Source organism: Manis javanica, chromosome 3 (genome assembly GCF_040802235.1).
Source record: "Manis javanica isolate MJ-LG chromosome 3, MJ_LKY, whole genome shotgun sequence".
Lineage (NCBI taxonomy): Eukaryota > Metazoa > Chordata > Mammalia > Pholidota > Manidae > Manis > Manis javanica.
The window spans coordinates 158,330,398-158,344,362 of record NC_133158.1 but is presented as its reverse complement, the minus strand read 5'-3'; positions in this window follow the sequence as shown (position 1 = coordinate 158,344,362).

Genomic DNA, 13,965 nt, shown 5'->3' with positions numbered 1-13,965 from the left:
CATTGAATTTTCAAGTTAGCGGAAAGGGAGCTTCATGGGTATGTTCTAAGACTATATTTTAACATACTCCATGTATAAACATTATTATAATTCATTCAACTTACAATGCAGAGTGTTCCTAGGATGATAGCAAGACATTATCAAAGGATCCCAAAACAGGAAAGAAAAGCAGCTGTCCCACTTACAAGAGTAGTTAAAGGAAGCCTAACATGTTTATCTCAGAGAGTAAAATATTTCTGTTTTCTGAGAATGAATATCATATTTGGGGTCCTTACTTATGGAAATAAAAGATTGAACATATGTAGGTAAGTTACTACAGCTTCCTATCCTTAATTACATTTTGGCAGCGAGAATCAATGCCCTTTAGCGCATGCTCACCGGTGTCCTCTGACTGCCCTAGACGACACTGATAAAGAAATCAGGTTAAAAAAAATAATAATAATCAAGCTTGTAATTTCCTTGGGATCAGAGACCAGGTGTAACTACTCTCTTATTACGCATATTGTATATCCATTAAGTGCTTTGCATTCATTTAGCCCAAGTTTAATTTATTGACAAATTGTTATTATAATTTACAAATATTTTGTTGAGATCCAGGTCAGAAAACATGGATAATTAGAGGTCATGTTTGATAACATACGACAAAAAAATAGACATAATTACTTAGACTATATGTGTTGAAATGTAATGAACTTTAATCATATCTTTCAACATTTACTAAGATAGAAAAGAGAAGAAATGTTTATGCTATTCCCATGTATTAATGTAAAAAAATGATCCTAGAACCACGTGTATTATACAGGAATTAAAGAAATAGAGTTGAAAAACAAGAGACAAAATTGGCATTCTTGGCAGAAGATATGATCAAATATTTATATTAATTTTAAGAGACTCAGCAAGTTATTAGAAATTTAAAAAGAATTTGGTAATTGCATTTAAATACAATATCAATGTATACAAATCAATATTCCTACGCACAGTCAAAGGAGAAAATATAAATTGTCATAGGGAAAAATTGCATTCAAGGTAACAGAAAAACTACTAAGTTATATCAATAAACTTAATAAAACACAAAATTTTCATCAAAGAGAAAATGTATAATAAAGGATGTATGAAGATTTATGCTCACAAATGGAAAGAATAAATGTTATGAAGATGTCAATTTTTTTCTGCTCAAAAAATTATAAAAATTTGGTGTATCCCAACAAAATTAGTCTTTAAATTTCTAATATAAACATAGAAAAACAAAGGTGCAACGTGTATTGGAAAAGAAAGGAGAATTTGGCCACCAAAACCATAAGTAAAATCTAGTGTAACTAATTGATCAGCACTGTTTCAAATGTTATTAATTAATCATGGAAACAAATAAAGGACTCAGAAAAAGAATCTTGACATGTGGGAAGGCATTTGCTGATCACACGGTATTTAAAATCAATTGAGAAAAACAGACTGCTCAATGAAGAATTTTGTAGAATTTAACTTTCCATTTATAAGTTAAAAGAAGAAGAAAATCTCGGATCATTATTTCATATTAATCACACTTTAATAATAAATATCAACCTGGACTTTTCAAAAGCTAAGTTAAGAAATTAAATTACTTAAAAAATAGAATTCTATGTTTATGACCTTCAGTCCTGAAAATTCTCCTTGAAGATCTCACACACACATACACAGCAACACACAAGTATTAAAAATGGAAAAATTTGATAAAATTCATTAACAAGCTGTTTTAAACTGACCTATGACAAAATACAATATGAACAAAGTTGAAAGACAAATAACAGAATGAGAAAATATGCCAACTGATATAGCAGAGACAGAATTAGGATTCTGAATATGTAAGGAATTTCTTCAAACCCAAGAGAAACATTTTAAAAATGCAAAATAGAAAAGCATGCGAAAAGAATACCAAAGCAAGGAGATCAAAATTGGAAATAACTTATACAAAGAACACAACTAAAGTAATAATATGGGAGATAAAAATTAACAATGAGTTGATGATTTATCACCTACCACATTAATGAATATTCCTAAAGTGAATAACACCAAATATTTGCAAGTGTGTGGCAAATGTACTGGTAGAGTGAGGGCACACTGAGCTCCTTCTTGGGGCAATTTGGTTGCATCTGTTAAATTTAAAAATAGACATTCTCCAAATTCCTGAAATCTTATTTATTAAAATCATCAACTCCAGACACACACTCAAATATCGAATCATTTACATGATCATGCTTTGAAGCACGTAGAAGAATAAGCCTTACTGAATTTTTGTGATAGTGAAAATTTTGAAACATACTTAATGTCAACCTATAGGGATATGTCTAGATCATGTTATAGAAGCATGATTGAATAACATGGGACATTTTGAAAAAATGACTCAGGTCCATATATATTAACAGAAAAGTTCTTCAAAAGGTACTGTAAAGTAAGAAAAAGCTAATTGTACAAGCATGCATAGCGTATAGCATCTTTTTTCTATTTAAAAATATTACATATTTTTCTACATTTAAAACATAGTTCTGAATAAAATATGCAAACCTAGTAACAGTAGTAAAATCAGCCCAAGGAGTGCAAGGGAAGAGAGCGGCAGAGAAACAAATGAGACTGCATTCTGAGAAAGAATTCAAGAACAGCCACAAAAATCTGTTAAGCATTAAAAATTTATTTGGAGAATAAGATTTTAGAAAAGACAAAAGCACTCATCTGAGAGTTGACCCAGAGGGGTGTCACCAAGGAGTCTTTTTTGTGAAAGAGAAGATGAATATTCATGAAGTGGGATTAGGTTTCAAAGGGAACAGGTAGAGTTTTTTCAGAATTCAGGTTTGTTCCACCCTAATGTCAGGCAGAGTGATTTTTTACTATATTTGGTCCCCATCAGGACCATCCTGGTGCAGAAAGGTGTGATGTTTACTATGCTAATGCCAGAGGGGCATGACTTCTACTATGTTAATAGATTTTGGGACAACTTCTCCTCCATGTTAGAAGCAACTGGTTTTCACCAGTCTGTTATTATATTCTCACTCCCCTCATCCAGCAAGAGCAGTTTACACAGAATGTGTAAAATGTAACCAAGCATCTAACCAAATGCAAACACCAGCCAAAGTCCCACCCACCCCCCCACCCCCGCCCTCTTTCCCTGCTGCTGTTTGGCTATCTACCTACTCTAACACCTTCTTTGTCTTTAAAAGAAAAAAAATTGTTAAATGGACTTGTACATTTGAAAAAAAGAAATCCAATCTTAATGTTCTCCTTACACTACTCCCCCAAAATATATAGAATCAAGAAGAATAAGTAACACCACAGGAAGCAGCTTCAGCTTTACCATGAGATAGAGAATATCACAATCTTCAAATTACTTGTAAACAGTGAACAAAATAAGTTCCAACACATACTACATCCCTTTACCTGTTTCTCATTGTGAAAACCTGTAAGTGCAAAGGGAAAAGGAAAGGAGTCTTTTAAAAATTCGATGAAATGGAAATGAGAGGAGTAACTTACAGACGTACAGACAAACTTCCACATCATGAAAGGGCACACTACTGAATTAAGACTTGTAGTTCAGAGAACTGGCTAAAGGAAAGTACCATGACAGTGTGCAGTACTGGAAGTGCAGTCTCAGAGAAGTGTTACTTAGGGGAAAGAATCAGATATACAGAGGGAAATGCAATAAAAGCCCTGCTTCTTAAAGATGAGGTAATAAAGAGAAAGAAGCAAATAACAGGGAAAAACTAAGATCCTGCAGAAATGAAAGAAATCAGATACACCAACCCTTTTATCAACCCTCCCCCACTATCAACAACGCTGCCCATAAAGAACCTGCACAGAAGAGCCTCGGGCTGACAGCAGTGAGCACTCCTAAACCACAAATGCTGACCTCAAAATGAATCGGAGTAGAAAATGCAGACCACATCTGGTAGCAGACAATACTGGAAAAAAAAGCAGAAAATGTGAATAAAAGCTTTTCTGTTGATGCAAAGTATTGGCAAAATGCCATCAGTGAAGCTGAAGATAACTATAGCGCAACATTCCATGATAAAATCGCTATCTCAAATACATTTTGGGAATATTTAGGTATTTGAGAATTGAAAAAAAGAATTTTAATCTGAAATCTAACAATTAAAAAAAGAATTGGGAAAAATACCAGGAAGAACTGAAACAAGAATTGAATGAAATTAAGAATGGAATATAAGAAAAAGGCAAAATTAGATCAGAAATGAAGATTAAGTTACAAGGTTCCCAAGGGAAAGAGATTCAAATGAAAATTTATAAAGGACTTAGAACCAGAAATCAGCCAAGGAAATGAAAATAAGATCAAGAAACAAAATGATACAAAAAAAGAAAACAAGTGGTTGAGAAGGGCAGATGGGATTGAACACATGCAAAATGATGACTATGAAGAAGAAAGCCAAAACAGTGGAATAAAAATAAGACCTAAATAAGTGACTCAAGAAAAATGTCCAAAAATAAAAGACAATGTGAATATCCACTTTGGAAGAGCCTACCGGTTACTAGGCAAAATTGTCCAAGAATAAACAATTCCAAAATACATTCTAGTTAAATTATAAAACTTTAAAGGTGAAGAACAAACCCGCAGGGCTTCAGGCACAGAGATAAAATAGATTACGAACATAAAAGAATCAGAAAGACATCAAATACCTATTAAGAAACATGCAATAAAAGGCAATATTGCGCAGAATTTTCAAGAAACTTAAGGAAGTAAACTGAAAATCAAAATTCTTAAAGAAAGTGTAGGCCAAGTTTCAAGGGCATAGGAAAACAGTTTAGAATGTGCCAGAACTCAGGGAATACTTGTAAATGTTTCCAAAGAATCTACCAGGATGAGTTTTAAGTGAAAAAAGGCAAATGATGGGAAAGCAAAGTAAAAGGACTGATGGGTAAGCATTTTGTATATTTAATTGCAGAGTTAAGAATAAAACTAGGGTGGGTTCATGGGGCAAATGACCATCTCTGAACAGTAATTGCACTTTTTATTCATTTTGACAAAGAGCAAATAATACAACAAATAAAATAAAAAGTAAAGTAGAATAACTGTAGTGCAGGAGAATGGATGAAATTCAAACAATACCTTAAAGCTTTCAGAAAAATAAAAGGTGAAGTAAGAAAAAAGAGGGTTTAAGCATCTGCAAATAGTATTAATACAAAATAATAACTAGAGTGGAATGACAAACCTCTGTAAAAATCAGAAGAAATTAGAAAGAAAACAAAAAAAAAAAACAAAGACAGCCAAATAGAGGAAGAAACACAGTAAATATAAAACAATTCAAGCAATTCTTAGCACATAAGATGACAGAATGGAGACCAAGCACAAGAATTGTATCAGCTTGACCTTTTAAAGAAAAAGATTTTAAAATTGGCTCATAAAACAAACTCTGACCCTATGCAGTGTTCAAAAGACATGCTTGAAATGCAATGATTCAAGCAGGCTGAAAATAACAAAATGTGGAAAGATTTAACAGACAAAAAGAAACCAAGAGCTTGTGTATCTAATACCAAAATTGACTTCAAGCCAAAAAGCATTAAATGAGACACACAAAAAATTATGGGGTGCCAGGTTAAACATTTCTGGGTGTGACAGTGAGGGTGTTTTTGATTGAGAATAGCATTTGAATCAGTGGACTCAGTAAAATGCATTACCTTCCCCAAAGTAGGTAGGCTCATCCTCCATTAAGGGCTTGATAAGAACAAAGAGGAATTTGCCTGCTGCCTGCGTGCCTGAGCTGGGACTTGTCTTCTCTTGCTCCTGGATTGAAAGGTACACCATTAGCTATTCTGGTTCTCATGTCTTCGGACTCAGACTATGACATTAGCTTTCCTGGGTCCACATCTTGCAGATGATAAATTGTGGAACTTCCTAGTCTCCATAATCGTGTGAGCCAACCCCCTCACAGTTCTGGAGGCTGGGGAATCCAAAATCAAAGCACCGATTTAGTGTCTGGTGAGAACCTGCTCCTCCCTGACAGCGATCTTCTCATGTGTGTTCACATAGTGGAAAGGCTAGAGAGATGTTTGGGGCTTCTTTTAAAAGGGCACTAATCCCAGTAGCCTCCTAAAGGCCTCACCTCCTAATCCCATCACCTTGGGAGGGAGTAGGGCTTCAATATATGAATTTTGGGAGAATACACACATTCAGACCATAAAACTCGCTTTGCTGATAATGACTAAAACCCCAAATTGTATCAGAAAATAATTCTGGCATTAATCTGTTAATCTCCCTCATGAGTAGAGTACTGAATAATCCCACTCAATCCCTAGTTACACCATCTTCCTCCATATCTTCCCCTCTCCAGGAATTAATTGCTGCTGTTTTATATCTTCTCTGCCCTTTAGAGTTACTATAGTCAATGAAAAATATTTTGTCAAAAAAATCATAAATGAGAAGAAAGGCAATACCACTGACTCAAGATATTGGCAAAATTCAAATGAATGTGTTAACAGATATTTTCTATCTTTCTCTCTGCCTCTCTCTTGTGCGCGCACACACACACACACACACACTCACATTTGAATTCACATACTGAGACCTAAGGATAGCTGAGTAAAAAGCCATTTCTTTTAAGGCAATTCAGCTTTCCCAGATGATATGCTAATGAACCAAGTGAGCAGTTCTAAGTCATTGATATCACATCATTCAGCACACGATTTCCAAAAACAAGTTAACGAACCAGTTTTTAAAAATCATTTAGAAGCAGCACAGTTTGACAAATACCAATGAAGCCAGTTCATTTGCTAGCTGAAATAGACTCTACCCTGGGTCCTCTCTAAACTAAAGCAAGCTTGACATCAGCTGTCATCAGAAATAGTACAAAAGTAAAAATGACTAAGTGTACCCCTAGACTGTTGATAGGCAGTCTCTATTAGCTTAGGTAAACGCTATTCAAACGACCAAAATAACATTGTAACTAAATGCCTGATGAAGTTTGGACACATATTTCTGATTTTCCTAAATGTTTTGAAGTAATTATTCAAAGAACTTGAATAAGCAGGAAACAGCCTTGCGCATGCTGAGGCACTTGGGTATCATTTAGTTCTGACTGTGTTCGTAGGCATGCTCGTCAGTGTCTCTGGTGGTTTGTGTTGGAGTGGGGACGGAACAAACTTGGAATCTTTTAGTCTATTGTTTCATAGACATGTTCTCAAGACAAAACTCCATATGTGTTTTATTGCTCTTGGAAATGCTTCAACTCAGTTTCTACTTGAAATGTATTTAGATAAATCCAGCAAGAAGAATTCTCTGGAGATAGGAGCTGTTTTTAAAAACATTCTTTCATGATCTGTTGTCATATCTCCTTCTCTTCACACTTCATGCCTCGTTCCCATTACTGTCCATAGCCGTTTTTGTTAATCAGTGTAATCCCTGCTAGTTTATTGGTGGTCGGTCCTTCATTCATCTGCCACAGCATCTGTGGAGTTTTCAGAGTTTTATCAGAAAAAATGTTAGGGCTCTATCTGATATCAGGTTCTATACAAAGGAAAACAGTTCTCAGAAATTGTCTTACCTACTCACTGTTTAGTCTCTCAAGATCATATATCATGGTCTGATGTTTTCATGTTTATTGTCATTTACATACCATTACTTTTGGCATTAAAATCAGCACTTTTTTGATAATCTTCATTTCCAATATTGTGGATCTTTATGTGCATCACTATGCATCCCAGAGTACTCTAATCGCTGCCAGCTTACCGTCTCTCAGTCTCACTGTTCATTCACTGAGGAATTGTGTAATGAACTTCAAAATTTCCATCTCACTCTAATTCCTGCTATTACCATAAAAGATATACTTGCATATATATACACACATATATATACCTATCAATGTGTACGCCTCACGCAGCAAAGGCTTCAAAATTATTTATCCTCTTTCAGCTCCAGCAATCATCGACTGCAGTGCATATCAATAAACCATAATCATCAACTATAGCATACATCAGTAAACCATAATCAGGATCGTAATCTAGAATTTCTCACACAAAAAGATGTCATCTCTGAAAACACAAACATTGCATGCTCAGACCACAAGCTCCTTCCTTCGCCTCTCACTGACTCTATTTGCATTATACTCATTTTTGAATTTCATTCAGACAAAATCACCCATTGATACATTCCTTCATTATCAGATAGCTTTCAGCCTAGTGTAGGACACAGCAGAAAACAATTATATTATAGCACAAATCAATGCTGTGACAGGCAGCAATTTCTCAGATCCTGTGGATTCTATTTGCCTAGTATCTCCCAAATTCATCTACTTATTTTCCATTTTTCCTACATGCTTTTAAGAATGGACCACAGTCACCTCTTGCTTGAGTGACTGTGACATTTCCTTGGTCAACCATCCTGACTCCTGGATTATATGTGTTCAATCCTTTTTTCACGGTGCCACCTGAGTGATCTTTCTAAAATGAGCATTTTATATTCCTTCCTTGTATAAAATATTTCAGCAGCTATCTCACTGATGCTGGAATAAAGAACACATTCCTTGCCATGGTTTTTAAGGCCCACAGGATATTTTCTCTGCTGTCTTCTCTCTTTGTTCTCATCTTATTCCCTTCCATGTAATCTTCAGCACAGCCATACTACATTGTTTTGGCCGAATTATGCTTCTTCACACACAGCTTCTCATCACATGCCGTCTCCCTGAGGGAAACACACTCCTGTATTCAGCTTCCCCAACTTCTAATTAACTTCTGTTTTCTCTGGCCTCAGGCTTTTAAGGCACTGATGACAAGAATGTGACTTTTTGTTGTTTTCACTGTATTTTTAAGCCAGGTAGGAGGCCAGGATAGGACACAACCTAGATTCTGCATGGATTTATGCCTTGAAGTGAAAAGTGCTATGAATTACCAATGTCCATGCCTCTAAATAAAAGATGCTATGACTAGTAAGAAGTATTAGGTTCACCTAAATTTACACTTTCCTCTCTATTGTTTTCACTCCATTCATGATCAAGTGAGGGAACTAAACTGTGTGGACTAGAAGTGGGCATCAAACTTTGGGGTTCATGTAGCTGCCTCTTGGTTAGATATTTGCAGTCGGCCACATGGATCTCAGGTGGTTCTCAGAGTATTAATCACATAAGCTCTAGCCTTGGGTTTAGGTTCAGAGACCTGAACTGTGATTACTACCTATAATGGTAGAGTTTAGAATAGAAAATATGAGAAAAGAACAGAAGTCCTAACTATAAAGGGAACATGCCTTCTTTTTGGATACAATAGAGAGAAAACTTCTTGAAGTTACTGTAAACCAAAGGTGATGAAGAGAATTTGAAACATGTGTACCTGGTAGACTTTTGCCATAAATCAGATTTTTCATATGAGAACAAAGAATAACTGAATTTGCTCTAAAGCATGCTGTTTCAGTTTTATCTTTAAGACAGGAGGAGAACTATGAAGCAGTATGGCTATGAATAGTCATAAAGGAAAACAAGCTTGTTAAACTAGAAGAGGAGAGGGACATCTTTAGGAGAATGTTTGAGATCTCAGAGAGCAGAGTAGACAAATATGAAAAAGAAAGAGAACTGAGTTTAGTTGCTTTTGAAGAGAAGATTTCAAAAGAAAGATGGTCTGGTGTTACTAGAGCCAAGAGAGTAATTATCACTCAAAGAAAAATGAAGAGTCAAGGTGGAGTGATTTGTCCAGAGGGATCCCAGATCCAGTAAATTATTTGGAATCATATTGTTCATACATAGAATCTGTAATGAACAATTGGTGAACAAGCCTTTGAAGACTTGAGACTTTGCAAAGTAGTTGCATAAAAGATGGGCAGATTTAAGAGTGAAAATAGGAGTATCAGAAAAAGTATTAAAATATTATTAACAGAGTTTTACATGCCATGATTACTGTCATGCAGCTACTGCCTGCACCCTGAGGGAACATAAAGTATAAACATTAAAAACAAAACTTTAAGGGAAGTGATGAAGGGATATGTACTCAATAAGTAATATGAGGTGTACAGAAATGGATCTTGGCAGGACCAGGACAGATTGAATGGTTGTTTGCATTAGTTTTTAGCCTAAGTGGAAAATACCTCATGTGTGCCATTGTTCAATGCAGGGTAGGAAAGGGAGACAAGATAATTTTTTAATATGGCTCTGTTTTGCTTACTAAGAAGTGACTGAATTCACATTTCTTACTCAGAGGGAACTAAAGGAAAAAAATCTAAAGAGTATGTCAGAAAATGAATGTTTGAACTTGAAACAAAAGCAAAGTTAAAGGTGGGAGGAAATTACTGCCACCCAACACTACATACACAAACAAAAAGGCTAACTTAGCAAACAGGTCACACATTAAAAATGCATGTATATGCCTTCCTGGAAGGAGTGCATCAGAGGAAAATCACACTCTAGTTATGTATCTCACCACTGCAGCAAATGAAGAAGAATGATCCCCAGTCTTCTAAGTTAAGATGGTTGAGAAGCATCCCATTTCATGATCTTTTTCCCCAAAATATGGCAATGATATGTGAACTACAAGATGAAAAAAACAGAAATACCCAGCTTAAAAATAATATGACTCTCACATTAGTTTTCTATTGCTGTTGTAAAAAATTACCACAACCTAATTGCTTAAAACAACATAAATTAATTTTCTTATTTTCTGTATGCTATCAATCCAACACATGTCTCACTGGCTTAAAATCCAGCTGTCAGACTGCTGTTTCTTTCTGGATGCTCTAAGGGAAAATTCATCTCCTTGCCCTTCCAGACTTCTAGATGCTCTCTGAATTTCTTGGCTCATAACCCTTTCTTCCACCTTCAAATCCATCACATCACTCTGAACTTCTCTTCTGCTTTTCTCTTTTATTTATAAAGACCCTTACAATTACACTTGGTCCAATCAGAAAATGTGAGATAGTTTACCTGTTGTAAGGTCAGCTGATTACCAACTCTAATAACATCAGCAACTTTAATTCTCCTTTGTCATATATCATAACACACTAAGAAATTCCAGGGATTAGGACATGAACATCTTTAGTAGGTGTTTACTTTGCCTACTGTGTGGTTGTTCAGACTGCTCCAACAAAATACATTATACTGGGTGTCTTACACAACAGATACTTATTTCTCAGTCAGAAGGGTGCAAGTCTGATCAGGGTGCCAGCATGGTTGGGCTCTTGCTGAGGGTTTATAGAAGGCTTCCTTCTTTCTGTATCCTTACACAGCAGAAAGACACCATCTTTCTTATGTGTTTACTTATGAAGGCCCTAATACCATTGGGAGGGTTCCTCCCTCATGAGCTAATTACCTCCGAAAGGCGACACCTCTAAATACCAGCACGTTGAGGATCAGAGCTTTAGCATATGAATTTGGTGGGGGTGGTGGGAGTATAAACATTCAGTGCATAGCTCTGCCCCATCATACAGTAAAGGCACTAAAATGAGAGGGGTGAATCGGTGGACCTGCAGGCAATCGCAACCCTAGAGTTTGGCTTTTGAGGGACATCAGGGACTAACTGCTCGATTAGACATATTATAAAGTATCTGTAGTCAAAACAAGATAATGGGTGGTGCTAGAGGTGGTACTAAAACGCTTGGGTATTTGTACAGGAAAGAAGATAAAATGAGATTCATTCTTTACTTTATGCCGGGAAAAATTTCTGAAATGAATACATGAAATACAAATCATATACATGTTAGAAAAAAACAAGGATGATGGGAAAACCATTCTAACCATGACCCAAAATGCAGAAAAACTAAAGTAAAAGATTGGCAAGATTGATTTTTAAAACAGGAAAAAATAAATTTGCAAACGATTTAGGCAAAGGGGATTAGGGCTTTCTAAGATTGCTAATCTCCCTCAAAAGAGACAATGACTTTCCTGGGTAATGAGAGAAGTAAAGTCTAAACCCATATAGCTAATAAGTAAACAAACAAACAAAAATAACCCAGAGAATCTTAGAAAATAACTTCTGTTCCACTGTTCTTCTTTCCATGAGTCATCAGGTAGTGTCAGAACCCTGCGCCTTCGTCCTTTCTCTTCTGTCTTGTTCCCTTCTCCTTCTCCCCTGCCAAGAAGCATTAGATTTCTTGGAACTTGACATTTTTCATTTGGTTGAAGCTAACACATTAAACCACTGCAAGTCATTTTAATTTACTTATTCTTAATTTATTTCAGTTGTTTTAGTTACAAATACAATTTTATACTTATACTTTTACAAACCGTAATGTGTCTGGTGAAATTTCTAATTTTAAGTTTAATGATTCAATCTTTTCCTTCACATTGAATATTTTGTGTATTGTCTAGGAGACCCTTCTGAATCCTTAAGTCAGGAGGATATGCTTCTACATTTTCTTCTAAAAATTGAATAGTGTTGCTTTTCACATTTAACTTTCAATTCTACTTTGACAAAAAGAAGATAGAATGACCTTAAAAACACTGGCAAAATCTCAAAAATGTAGTTCACAAACAGGAGTACCCAAATAGCCAATAAACAGGTGACGTGGTGCTCAATCTCATTAATGATAGTGGAAAAGCAAACTAAAATGACAGTGGAGCATCTCTGCAGACACATCAGTTCCCTAAAATTTTTAATTTGACAGTTCCAAATATTTGTGATGATGGGAAACATAAGAAATTTTGGCACTAATGCTGAGAGTGTACCACTGATGCATGTGAGCCAGAGTGTAACTGTACACACATTTAGAAAAACAGGCATTATTTGATAAATTGAAGACATTTATACCCAAGTCCACTGGAAGGAATTCATCCTAAAGAAATTTGTATATGTATATGTGGCAGCATATATACAATAGTTCATGGCACCACTTTTCATGATCCCATAAACTAGAAATAGCCCAAATGTCTATCCACAGCAGAGTGGTATGCATTTTATAATGTCTTATATAATAATATATTATGGTAACAAACATTAGCTCTTGCTATGTGCTGCAACATGGCTGTGCCTCACAATATATTGTTGAAGCAAAGAAGCCAGATACCAAAAAACACATTCATCATTATCCAATTTATATAAATTGGTGAAACTAAATAATGCTATTTAGGGATGTGTTTATAGATAGTGAAATATAAATTAAAACAATGATGCCATTATCATAAAGATCAGTAGTTCACTGTGTGGGCGGAGGGGAGGGTCTGTGAAATGGGGGAGAGCAAGGGTAGGCTTCTGAGCTGGTGGTAACTTTCTTTTTCTTGATGGGAATCACAGTTACACAGTATTTGTAAATATTTTTAAACTCAACAGATATATTCACACTATCCTGTCTATCTTATAATAAAAACTGGGGCCTGCAGCAAAATATAATTTTGCTTAAAACACAAAGCACATTACTTCCAAAATTATAACCATTTTTGAAAGCAGTGTAAATATCTGATAACATTGAATGTGGGTCTGTTCACATTGAATATATCCCACTTCTAGAACATGCAAGGATGTTCAAAAAAGCATAACTTGGCATTCTCCTAAGCTGTTGAAACTGAGGGTGTCTATTACTCTGTCCATCACAGAAGAGAACAGTGCTGGATGTTTGCACCTTCTCTGCAGTCTCAGTGTCTCACCATAGCCCCCAGGCCTGGGCATGAAAGGGGAAGTCTTAGCAAGTCCGTTTGGTGATGATTCTCCACTTCAGGCTGACCACTACTGGAGCTGGTATTGATCTACACCTGTCTGACCGTGGGACATTCTTTGTCGTTTGAATCTGAACTAAGAAGGGAAACAAAGATGTAGTTTTATCTCCACCTCCTCAACACCAATAAAGGTAGGATGTACATGATTCTTTTCCCTGTATTTCTTTAAATCTTCAGACTTATTTCATGATTTTCTTCCTTCCACATGCTTGCCTTCCTGAGGTTTAGTCACAGAGATGACTTGAATTTCTTTAGATAAATCCTGTAGCTCCATGTTTCATTTCCTTGCCTCAGCTTAATTCTTCTACCTGAAATATTTTTCCCCTTCCCTGAAGATGAGCAGAAAAACCTTATTCATATTGTTAAT